Source organism: Eretmochelys imbricata, chromosome 6 (assembly GCF_965152235.1).
Source record: "Eretmochelys imbricata isolate rEreImb1 chromosome 6, rEreImb1.hap1, whole genome shotgun sequence".
In the NCBI taxonomy this organism is placed as follows: Eukaryota; Metazoa; Chordata; order Testudines; family Cheloniidae; genus Eretmochelys; species Eretmochelys imbricata.
In genome coordinates, this window is record NC_135577.1 from 72,185,153 (window position 1) to 72,198,726 (window position 13,574).

The window sequence follows — 13,574 nt, forward strand, 5'->3', positions numbered from 1 at the left end:
GTGCGGTGAGCCGTACACCTCGTGGAGGTGGGTTTTTTTAGAGCACTAGGAAAGCTCTCTCCCAGTGCCGTGCCACGACCACACAAGCCACATTAAAGCACTGCCACGGCAGCACTTTAACGTTGCCAGTGTAGACGAACCCTGAGTCAGCCTTGAACCAGAGCGCTAGCATGGGGCTAAGAAGCCATGCTGCTGAAGGTGCAGTCTGTCACATGAGACATAAAAACAGGCCCCTCACTAGAGCCGGACAAAAGGTGTTGGTTGCTTTCCAAGTTTGATTTTTAGTTTCTGGCTCAAACATTCCCCATATTCAAAGTGAAACTCAACTGAAGTCACCAAAGAGTTTCATCTTGAGCCATAACTTGGGCCTGGCTCATCCAAAAGGTGTCTGAATGAATGTAGACTGAGTTGCAGATTGATAGTAATGCAACAGGGTTTGGTTCTGAAAGGTTCATGCACAGTTAGACTTTGTCTTCACTGCAGACGAAAGTGTGTTTTTACATCCAGTTAGCTCTTGATGTCAAATCCTAACAGAGACAAAGCACTGTAGTTTTTACCTCAGTGTAGGCAAGATCACTATACCTCCCACTTGGGATCAACCCCAACTGCTTACACTGAGGGAGAAATTATAGTGCCTTGTCTCCCGCTGGATTTTACACTCCAGTTAGCTCTCCTGATGTAAAGCAGTGAAGACACAGCTTCAGTCTTGTGGCTATTAATGCTCCCAAGGCCTTTTTGCAAGGAGCACTTACCCAAGTGGGTAAGTTTGGGCTAATTGCACTATGACAAAAATTCCCTTACCAGTTCAAACTGGAGAAATTAGTTTTCACTTCCCCTCCTGAAACCCCTGCATTACTGGTGCAGAAAGTCTGCTGGGTCCCAGCCCAGTGATGGCTGCACTTCAGTGGTGTGTGAATTGAAGAGGCTACACTCTCTAATGTTGGTGGGATCCTTCAGAATGAAAGGTGCTACACAGCTAGATGGTGTTATTTATTACATGTTTGATTGGATTGCACGCTATCTGAACACTTTCAAACTTCTGCCTGGCATATCAAAGCTCCCTCTGCCCCTGGGAAAAAAACCCAGACACATGGGAAGGGAGTGTGCAAGTCAAACAAAGAAAGAGTACATGGGAAAGTGAAGGGGAGAGGGGCAAACAAGAGAGATAGAAAGCAATACTTTGAACAAGCCCAGTCATGCCCAGGTACCTGTTTTACCTGCCCTAAGTGTGACCACAGCTCAGTCTGCCCAGCAGCTGCCATAAGAACTGGGACAAACCAAGATCAGGAGAACAAGAAGAATTTGCTGGGTGATATCACTGCGGAGCTGAGTTGGTCAACCCCCTGTGTGATGAATGTATTAGTCATCTAGCAGCCCTCACCAAAAATCCCTGGGTTGGCATTACAGGGAGGAAGCGATTGTTTACATATGACGTCTACAGGAGCTAAGTCTTTGGAAATGACTGGTTGTGGGAAAGTGAAAAGATAGAAGTCACTACTCTGCATCCAATCTACTGGTGCATCTGTCTGCACAACCCTACAGGCATAGCAAAGGAGCTTGTGCAATGGGGCTGGCCAGCACTGTTTCAAGACCTGGGTGACCCATTAGATCATTATCTCTATCCCCACTAAACCTCACCCTGAGGAAATACAAGAAGATAAAAACCTCTGCACAGAAAATCTCCTCAAGCCTCTCCTCTGCCAGGCAGCCTGTAAGAAATTGGCCAGTTAATCATGGCTAGGATGAGGGACAGGTGGGACTATATAGCACTATCTATTTATCATATTGTTTTAAAATAAGTGTATATAAAATGGTGTGTATTTGATTATATCTCTCTCCCGCCACTCTTCATTTGTTACCTCTCTTCATAGATCATACTCTTATGCTGAAAGATCTGGTTACTGCGTGGATCAACAGACCTCTTTAGGACTGGGTGTGAGCACACTCTTCGGTTAGCATAACTGTCAGGATAAATGAATCACAAGCCTCTCACCTAAGACAAAAGGGAGTTGTGAACCTGCCCAGGAGTTTTTGGAGTGAGTGGTCTCACTGAATATTGGGAGGGGACAGAAAACACAGAGGAGAGACAGACAGATGCCCTGACAAAGCAGCTGAAAGCATAGTGTCTGACCCTGAAAGAAATGTGGAGAGAGATTTTTGGGTCAGGAGTGCAGGCTGAAAAGAGCGTTCTTGGTTATGGAACAAATGAAGCAGTTTCCTGCTATTTGATTCCTTCTGTGTTCAGAATAAGAGATGCAGGACTTCATACATTCTTTGTAGTGACAGAACTGTGTCAAAGAAATAGCAGACTACGTCCAATTTCTACTCCCAGCTGAGACACCCACAGGGCCCTAACAGGAAGTTATTTGAGGAGAGGACTGTGTCTTTGTATGCGTGTATTCAGCTCCTAGCAAGGAAAAGTTAGGGAGAAGGAGGCTGAAGACCCTACATTCCAAGGGTCTTCCTGTAGCGGCAGGATACTTGTATTTCTAGCTCTCAGGAATAAGAAGTCTGTGCAGAGACATTACTGTAGTCTAGTGATTAGCACAAGGTACTGGGGGCCTGATTCTCCACTGCCCTGAACCTTATGTAGTCATTTATAGCTGTATAAACTGCGACTACCAGTATAAATAAGGGTGAATTCTAACTTGGTAGCACTTCACACACACTTTATACAGGTGCAAGTGACTCTACATGGTACAAATCAGAAGGGAGTCAGGCCACTGGCGCATCAGGACACCTGGGTTCTGTTCCCAGCTCCGCAACTGACTCAATGTGTGGCTTAAGTTTAGGCAAATATGTTCAAAGGTGGTCTTTGATCTTGGTGTCTCAAAGTTGTGCACTGCAAAATTGTGACACCCAGAACCAGAGGCCACATCTGAAAATGTTTGCTTTAAACCTCACTGCGCTTCACTTTTCCCCTCTGTAAAATTGAGATACTTTAATATATAAACCGTTATTACAAGAACACCCAGAAATGCTGAGTACAAAGTCTTATTTTATCTATCTGCTGTAAGGATTTCAGTAATAGCTCCATCTCAAAGTCATTTAGATCCATTCTTTGGGCTGGGATTTCTTTTGCCCTTCTGGGAGCAAGGGAGACTGTGTGGCTGGTCTATGCCCCAGCTCCGAGAAGCAGATTCAGTCTGCTGTGTCTCCTTTTTAAAGCTCTTTTTCTCATTCTTATCTTCATGTCTGTGTGTCCTTCACACCCAGCTGTCCTTTGCTGTGGAAATCCAGGCTGCCAATGAAAAGCTGCCCATGTGGTGTCTTTACCTCCCTCTCCACCATCATTTCCCAGCTATTTCCTCACACCTCTTTTGGAACTGGCTTTAATAATAGGTCCAGCCCATGGCCAGTTAATCACTGAACAAATGAACATAAGCCAACTGCACTAAGGAAAGTGAAGGCTGGGGAAACCCACACACACCCTTTCCTCACAGCTGGATCAGGCAATTTACAGAAAGCCCAGGGGGCTGGGGCAGGAGTAAATCCTTCCTGAGGTTGTTGCTGGACTCCATAAGGAGGGAGCGGACCTACAGCAATTTCAGAAAAGTTTCCTACTGTTGCTAAGGCAGTTTCAGCTCCACTGCCATTGGCAAAATCAGGAGTCTCCTAGGGCACACATCCTGCCAGCTCTCACCACTGTTTTGTATTTGAAAGCCTCCCTAGTGTTTAAATGTCAGTCATAATAAATACCTAGCTATTGCATAGTGCTTTTCATTCCCTAGATCTCAAAGCACTTTTATCCCTATTTTACAGATGGGGAAACTGAGGCACAGAGCAGGGAGGTGACTTGCCCAAGTTCACCCAACAGGCCACTGGCAGAGCCAGCATTAGCCCACCACTGTCCTGAATCCCAGTCCACTGCTCTATCTGCTAGGCCACACTGCCTCTCTGAATTAGGCACCTAACTCCCACCGATAGTCAACAAGAGTTAGGTGCCTTTGAAACTCATCCGTGTCTCACTCAGACCTGTCTAAGCAGGGTTACTTGATGTGGTGATAAAAAATGCTGTTGATAACGGATAGCCACTCTGTCCTGGGGGCAGGGGTGCAATGTTGCTAACACTACAGGAGCCAAACCACTGTTAGCAAGGGTGGAATGTTTTAGAAAGTTTCCCTCCCTTGTGTAGACAAGGCCAGTGTCTCAGTGGTTGAATGGGAGATGCCAATACCCCTCTCATTGTGTATTTGGTTGGCGTTTTCTTCTCTGGGTCAGAGATACTAAATGTCCCTGACATCTGATTGGCTAGCTGGGTGTCCAAGTTTCTACTGCACTTGTGGGGGCTGGAGACATAGGCATAGTTTGACTTCTATATTTGGGGGGACAGCTCCAGTCAGGCCAATGGGGCCATGCGTGGCGGGGGCAGGGGAGGGGCAAATTCCACACCTGCCTGAGGCTTGCAGTTTGGGGAGTCAAACTATGCCCATGGCTGTGGGTTCAACAGAAAGTGAGAGGGTGGGGGGTGATTTGATGGCTGAGTGGGTGTGTATGAGAAGTGTCAATCTGGGTGCACACATTATGGAGGCTGATCACTTTAAATAGCTCCTTGCTCTCTGAGCAGATCCTAAGCCTCTAAGAGAAGCCTATGAGCAGGCTGACTGGATAGAGAGAGAAATGAAGAGGGGTTTGGAAAGTGTATGACTGGACATGGGCAGCAGGTATAATGGGCCAGGGGAGGCTAAGGCTCTTGTGCATCCTCCAGGTGATGGGAAGGGGCTCAGGGGAGGAAGCCAAGTGGGACCTGGGCCTGGGATGGAGCATGGGCGGGGCCACAGTCCAGGCGCTGGTGGCCCTCCCCACACTTCCGGGGAGCTTCCGGCGCTCAGGCCTAGCCTCGTCAAATGTGGGAGTCATACGCTGCCCATATGGCTGGATGAATAAGTTAACAATGGTTGAATGGGTATGGACTGTGCTTGGGCAGACTTCAGCGAAGGTTCAGACTTCAAGGAAAGGGAAGAGAAAGAAGAAAGAAGCAGAAAATACAAGGCCAGCTAGAGAAGGGAAGAGACAGATTAAAGTACAGGTTTCAGAGTAACAGCTGTGTTAGTCTGTATTCGCAAAAAGAAAAGGAGTACTTGTGGCACCTTAGAGACTAACGAATTTATTTGAGCATAAACTTTCGTGAGCTACAGCTCACTCTCACGGTGCCACAAGTACTCCTTTTCTTTTTTAGATTAAAGTACCTATCTTTGCAAAGGGGAACAAAGAGAACCTTGGGAATTATACAACAGTCAGCCGAACTTCCATTCATGGAACAAATTTGTGATGTTGCACTCTATATGATTTTATGAAACTATGCTAATGAGTTTTAATATAATGTAACTGAAATATGCTTCATGCAAAAGGTCTCTTGTAAGGCACCATTACAAAGTTTATAATCTACTGAGTGTGGTGATTCTATTTGTATGTATGGATCATTCTTGTATCTGAAACTAGAAATATGAAATACAACTCTGAGGGCCTATTGTAATTATGCAAAGTGTGGGCCATTAATGGTGGTTTGGAATCTTGATGGCTCCCTATTAACCAGGACAATTGACTGTAGATGGCTCTGTTTACTTGTAACTGTTCCTGTATACCTGTGTGCTGGCAAGTGGGTAATGAAGTCTTACAGTGATATGTGATCATGTCACCTGAACTGGAATCCATCTTTAACCTGATGCTTTTCCATTTAGAAGGAGGGGTAGGAACCCAGAGAGGGACAAAGGATTCCTGCCTTGTGCAAAAGATATATCAGGGGGTGGAACAGAACAAAGAGGGCTGCAGTCATGAGAAATCCCCTACCTACGACCTGAGCTGGAACAAGGACTGTACCAAGGGAAAGGATTGTGCCCAGACTAGGAAGGTGTCCAGTCTGTGATAGAAGCTTCTTGAAACATCTCTGAGGGTGAGATTTTATCTGTATTCAGTTTTCTTACTGTATTAGGCTTAGACTTGTGTGTTACATGGGCTATCACCAGCAGGAGAGTGAATTTGTGTGGGGGGGTGGAGGGTGAGAAAACCTGGATTTGTGCTGGAAATGGCCCAACTTGATGATCACTTTAGATAAGCTATTACCAGCAGGACAGGGGGGTGGGAGGAGGTATTGTTTCATATTCTCTGTGTGTATATAAAGTCTGCTGCAGTTTCCACGGTATGCATCCGATGAAGTGAGCTATAGCTCACGAAAGCTCATGCTCAAATAAATTGGTTAGTCTCTAAGGTGCCACAAGTACTCCTTTTCTTTTTACAGGGGGTGTGAGTGACTGCTGGACCAAGACTAGAAGAAGACTAGTCTGTAAAAGGAAGCTTACTGTAACACCTCTGAGGGTGAGGTTTTATCTGTATTCAGTTTTCTTACTGTATTAGGCTTAGACTTGTGTGTTTTATTTTATTTTGCTCGGTAATTCACTTTGTTCTGTCTGTTACTACTTGGAACCATTTGAATCCTACTTTCAGTATTTAATAAAATCATTTTTTACATATTATTTAGCCCAGAGTATGTATTAATACGGGGGATAAACAGCTGTGCATATCTTTCTATCAATGTTATAGACGGTGAACAATTTATGAGTTTACCCTGTGTAAGCTTTATACAGGGTAAAATGGATTTATTTGGGGTTTGAACCCCAAATTGGGAGTTGGGTATCTGAGTGCTGGAGACAGGAACACTTCTTAAGCTGTTTTCAGTTAAGCCAGCAGCTTATGAGGGACGTGGTTCAGACCTGGGTCTGGGTTTGTAGCAGGCTAGCGTGTCTGGCACAACCAGGCAGGGCACTGGAGTCCCAAGCTGGCAGGGAAAACGGGCTCAGAGGTAGTCTCAGCACATCAGGAGGCAGTTCCCAAGGGGAGTTCTGTGATCCAACCCGTCACAAAATTGTTAAACAATCCGTTTATGAGCACCTGGAGGACAATAGGGTGATACGGAGAGCCCCATGTTTTTTGCAAATCTGAAATAACACAAAATAAAATGAAAAACAACATATAAAATGAAAAACTCCCCCCTCAGTGGCAGTTCCCACCCCTGCGAGGCTAGGCCTGGTTGGTTTCCTGCTCTGGGCGTTGTGACCTGGTGTACAGAGTCACAGAACCACTCAAGTTGGCACAGCTGCCTCTGTATCATGAATATAGAGGGACAGCTGGGTCAAGGATGAGTGACATTGACAACCTGAGTGCCAGGACACGATGCCTGGAGTGGGAAGCTGGGCCCAGCCCTGCAGGACAGGAGTCATCACTATGTGGTGAGCACAGGGAGGGCTCATTCTGCAACCCCCCGACCCTGAGAGCATCCCACCTCTGTGGGGGCAGGACTTGACACACATACACCCTCCCCCAGCCTGGATAAAATGAAATAACACAAAATTCCCCAGAAATAAAATGGAAAATTAAAAAAGAATTTCACAGGGCTCTAGTGATAAATAGTCAACTTGGCTTCAGCAAGAACAAATCATGTAAAACCAACCTAATTTCCTTTTTTGACAGGAAGAAAAGGAGTACTTGTGGCACCTTAGAGACTAAGGTGCCACAAGTACTCCTTTTCTTTTTGCGAATACAGACTAACACGGCTGTTACTCTGAAACCTTTTTTGACAGGGTTACTGGCCTTGTGCATGAGGAGAAACAGTAGATGTGATATATCTCAGTTTTTGTAAGGCTTTTGACACACTCCCATGTGAGATCTCATAAGCAAACTGGGGCAGCGTGAGCTAGATGAAATTACCATTGAGCACTGGTGCATCTCAATGTCTCCTGTTCTCTGCCTATGGCACATAACAGTCTAGTCTCCTGGAGGTCTCATTTCTGTTGTTGGGTTTACTGGGCGGGTACTGGGTGGTGTTGGTGGCCTGTGATATACAGGGGTCTGACTAGAATGAACTAGTGATCCCTTCTGGCCTTAAATTTTATGACTTAGTTTGTAAATCAGTTCCCATTAGTAAGATGGGATAATAGCACTTCCCTACATCACGGTGGTGTTGTGAGGATAAATACATGAAATAGGGTGATGTGCTCAAATACTATTGTGAGGGGGGGCCATATAAGCACCTTGGGTACACAGAAGGATGCAATAAGGAGGGTGGGATGGAACGAGAGGCTGTTGCTCCTTGAGCCTGAAGGGAGAAAAGGCTCTAGCATGTTAATTTCAGTACAGTACTGATCTTCATTAAGCCAGAAGTCACTGGGTGGGGAAGTGAGTTTCCATAGGGGTAGAATTGGTGTAATGAATGGTTGGCTGGAAACGTGTACACACACAAATGACAGAACAACTTACTGTAAAGAGCAGAATTTCTGGTTTGGGGAGTTCAGAAAGCTCCAATTCTCAGGCTAACAGAATAAAAGTTTGTCTTCAAAAGTGTTTGCAGGCATTTTTCAACAGACCAGAGCGTCTGGTCACTCCTTGGGCGTGTCAGAACTGAGAACAAAGATGCAGACACCTTGTCTACATAGAGATTTGTGAAAATATCCCTATCATATGTGGCTTCACCAGCAATGGGGGGATGAGGAGGGGAGGGAAAGAAAGAGCACCAGTGTCCAATATTTGCTGGCATTTTAAATATAATTTTGTCTAGACTTGCTGTGAGCAACTTAGGCAAAACCGTAGTAAAACTGCCAGTGGCTACTCAACACCAACACTCCCAGTCTCACTAGCATCAGTGCTCCAGCAACAAGGGGAGGCTTTTCATGAAAACCACATCGTGGATACAGACAGAAATGGGCAAAGGCATTTCTGAGTGCCAATCAGTGACAGAGACTCACAGGGACTCCAGTCACACCTAGGCTGGCTTATGAACAAGGAAACCCAGAGTCATATTGCACCAAGTCATACCCATAGTCAACCAACTCCTTCCTTGTAAAAAGATACTCCAATACCTTATATGGGCCACATTACAATAGTGATACTGTACTGCAGAATACTGTAACTTCTTTTTAATAAGGCTCTAATACCCACAGGGAAAACCCACCCTATATTATATCTATGTAATGACACTCAGATCTATTCCTGATGAACAGGGGTCAGTATAAGGCTTGTCTTCATAGGGAAATTGACCAGAATAGCCCCGTCTTGGCACTTTTTCTGGAATAAGGGTGTCCACACAAAAAGCTATTCCAGAATAGCTCTAGCATTTTAAATTCACACCATACCTTATTCTGGAATAACTTCTGCATGTAGACAAGCCCTAAAACAAAGGTCCAAGAAATAAGGGGTTTAGGGTGAAAACTGTAGCATCAAACCACTCCTCAAGCATAATTAAACCCAGGTCTTAAGTCACTGACACCCAATTATTAAGCCATGCCCCATATAGTAACTTCACAGATACACCTCATTTAAACACCACAATACTGAGTTACAGAGAGGTGAAAGAGAGAAGAGCAAAGTAATGGGAGGGGGTCTGCCAGATGAGCACCACACCCTGAATAGGACTTGTCCAAATAACTGAGTCCTCTAACTTTTGCCCAGACTCATGAGTGTGCATTCTACATGTTACCACAGCTGAGACTCAAACAGGATCCTGATGATTCATAGCTGGACATATTGGCAAGTGAAAGCACACCAGTGTCCTCTAGTGGTTGGAATCAGAAATACATAAATGTGGCATAGGCCCTATACTGCTTACCAGTAACAAAGATTCTTCTTTAGTTACAGTGATGGATGCCTGTGTTTTTGAAATACATTATCGGGGAGTTCCAAGTGTTCATGGAATTGATACAATAAGGAGTGAATTTAAGAGGTGAGCCAAAAAGAAGCCTCTCCTTGGCTAAGCCAGCAATAGCTGCGCCAAACTGGAAGTTGTTTTGCTTTCCTTAGAAAAGAGTGCAGAGAAAACTAATAGAGAGCTACCTTCATTACAGTTCCCAAGAAGTTAGCTCCCCATCCCACACTGGGTATATCTACACTGCAGTGCAAGCCCAGGGTTCAAACTCAGGCTGAAGCCTAACCCCTCTTCCATTTACACACAAATCTTGAAAACCCAAGGCTTAAACACAGAGTCCCAGGACCTCATGGGGACGGAAGGTCTGAGCTTGAGTCAAGCTGGAAACCAGGGTTCATTGTTTTGCCATGTAGACGCAGCCCCGCTGAACGCATGCTCTGGGAGTCTGTCAAAAGTATTCCACAGTCCCACCGGCTGACTTTCATTGTCCTCTGGACAGTCACATTTGATAGACATTCATATTTTCCCACACTGAACCATGGAAAGGGCTAGAGTAGCCACCTTTTGGGAGGGTGCTAGGAAGCCTAGGATATGGGTTGTTGGACTCAGGCCCATATAATGCAGTGTAGGTGCTAGTGCCCCAGGTTTAAACAATTCCTAACCTAAGATTACAAATGAGCGTAGATGCTTAAGCACTAGGTTAATAACCCCAAGGTCTGCTGACTCAAGTTCTAACACTGGATTTACATTGCAGTGTAGACATACCCACAAACCATTTTTCAAAGCAAAATGGCCCTTTCCATCTTCTCCCATAGCATTGAGAGAAGAGGGGCTTTCTTTTGCTTTTATTTCAAGGTGACCTGAAAACAAGTGATAAAGCTGGATTTGTGCCCTTTTTTGCTTCTCTACATTGGCTAAAGAAGGCCTGAAAATGCACACCTTACAATTCAGGTCTTCTCTGTTCTGTCACGAACTGACAGGATTATGACATCACACACACTCCGCTGCTTTAGTTGACACCTATTTAACTGCAACACTGTGACAGATTTAACACCTATCTCCCTTCAGCCAAGGGCTAAACTTTCTCAGCTCAGATCTGAGTCATCCAAGGAGTCCTTCATCAGGAACAGGCAAAATGAGCTTTTGCATTCTTAAAATTACTAAAGGTAAAAACACGAGCAGAGTTTAAACACACACAACTTTCAGGCCTTCTACAAAGAGCCAAAATGGGCAAAAATCTATTCCCCCCGTACTGGTCAGCTTACAGTCTCACTAAACTGGCATCCAACTTGAAATGACTTTTCATTTAAACAATGAGATGGCTGAAAACCTAGTGTTACCATTACCTTAAAGTACCACATCAGACTAGTTCTTTTCCCACAGAGATAATAGTCCATCTATTGCAGTGTTGTTATGGCCATGTTGTTCCCAAGATACTAGAGAGACAAGTTGGGCGAGGCAGTATCTTTTATCTTTCAAAAGCTTGTCTCTGTCACCAACAGACCTTGGTCCAATAAAAGACATTACCTCACCTGCCTGGTCTCTCTCATATCCCACCTTGTCAAGGTGGAGCCATCCCATTGTCATGAGATGGCTTGCTGGTTTATTTATTTACATAACATAGTCATTGTGCCATAGGAAAGGAGTACTTGTGGCACCTTAGAGACTAACCAATTTATTTGAGCATAGGCTTTCGTGAGCTTCGTGTAGCTCACGAAAGCTTATGCTCAAATAAATTGGTTAGTCTCTAAGGTGCCACAAGTCCTCCTTTTCCTTTTGCGAATACAGACTAACACGGCTGTTACTCTGAAACCTGTCATTGTGCCATAGGGAACCCAGACAGACCTGATATCATGTAAGTGTGAGCTAATGCTTCCTGGCTTAGGCACTGGGCCTTGCGCAGAGAACATGTGTTCCTCCTCAAGCAAATTGTGACTTAACACACCCTCCCCAAGTGGGAGTGGGACTTCACTGTCGCTCCCAGCAGGGTGGCCCCTGCAGGGCAGAGTTAGACTGCTTTGGTGGAGCAGTGTAAGCAAGGAGTTTCAATTCCTCTCATTCCATGAAGGCACGATGCTGCTAGGAAAGGGTTGAAGTCCATTAATGGAGCAGGGTGGAGAAGTCCAGGGTTGACCGAACAAACAATTTTTCCTCACCCCAGCAGGGTGGTGAGATCATATTTATAAAACCCTGTTACAAAAAATACACAATGGTTTCTTTAAGACCAACTGGTGCCCTGACCCTGCCTAGGGCAATGGTGTCAATCTCAACCCACAATACATACAGGCCTTCATTAGCCAGCAAGGACAGGAGGCCAAGGACGTGCTCTACCACCCCCTCCAGAACCATAGTAAGCATCATAGGCTGCAACTCAGCAGAGAGGATTCCTTAAGACACCGTTCTGTTTCCACAGCAGTATTAACACAGCTCAGGCTTAATAGGAGCAAATCTGTCTAAAAAGTAACACGAGAGAGACAAGGTGGGTGAGGTAGTGTCTTTTATTGGACTAACTTCTGTTGGTGAGAGAATCAGGGCCTGCAGGGGAACCAGTCTCCAGGCAACCTAGTAAGTGCAGCTGGCCTGCAATATGGGAAGAGTCAGCAGACCGGCTCTCAAGCCCAGCAGCACCAGGCAGTTCAAGTGGCTGCTTCTCAAAACATTTGCCCAATGTCCATGGCTGCGATAACTCCTGCCCCTGCTTGTTCCCAACCTCTGCCCCACCTCACTCCTGGTAACTCAATTCCGACTCTTGGTTCTGACACTGGCCTCTGACACCAGCTCTGCCCAGTAGGGATGACCGCCCACATTCCCGTCACTGACAGATGCTTCCTATGTTGATGGAAGGGGTTTTCCATGGATGTAGATAATCCACCTCCCCAAGCGGCAGTAATGAGGTGGACACCGGGGTTAGGTTGGCTTAACTAGGGTGCATTGGTGCCAGGTTTGTATAATTTTTGGTGGTGCCCAGAATGGGTCCAAGCAGAGATAGGCACCACTTCTGAATGGGCGGCTCTGAAAAGATAAGCCCAAACATTGGTGGAGCCAGGTCCGCCTTCCTGAATATATGTGGAGCACAGGCCTATATAACTCGCCGCCTATGGGGGTGCTTAGGGATGTGAATTTTCCACACATCTGAGCAAAGTAGCTAGATCAGGGGTTCTCAGACTGTGGGTCAGGACCCCAAAGTGGGTTGTGACCCCAGCAAGGCTGGTGTTGGCCCTGGGCCTCAGCAAGTCTGAAGCCCAAGCCCAAGCCCCACCACTCAGGGCTAAGGTTATATGCCCCCTGCCCAGGGCAGAAGCCTAGGGTGGTGGGGCTCGGGCAGGCTCTGTCTTCAGTGCCCCCTCCTGGGGTCATGTAGTAGTTTTTGTTGTCAGAAGGGGGTCACGCTGCAATGAAGTTTGAGAACCGCTGAGCTACATTAATCTATGCTTAAAATTTAGACCAAGGCTCAGCAACTCCTGCCAAGTATTAGAAGCCAGGAAGCCTGTGTTTACAGACAGTAACTGCACGAGAGCCACTGGTGACACCACATGGCCAAACTGGGAACTGCAATTTTCTGAAGTGTTTTATACCCTACAGGCACCACTCCGAGAAACCGGTGCCTGGACCAGGTGCTTGGACCAGGAACAGGGCCTGCCCCTTTCTGAATCCTCATGGGGGGGGGGGGTTGGTTTTCCCATGCTGAGCACCCGCAGCTCCAGCTGAAATAATGGGAACTGCAAGTGCTGAGCTCTGCTTGCTCACGTAGCTTGCGTGCTCAGTGTACCGCAATTATTTTGTGGCCCTTCCCCCTCCCACAATATGCCCCCGCTCTCACCTCCTAGCTGCTGGGAGGAAAGGGAAAGGATGTCCAGGAGAAAGCACTTTTATGAGTGTGTGAGGGGTCTGCCTTAACCTGCAGCCTCCATGAAGGCCACCTCAGGGGCCCCCAGACAGG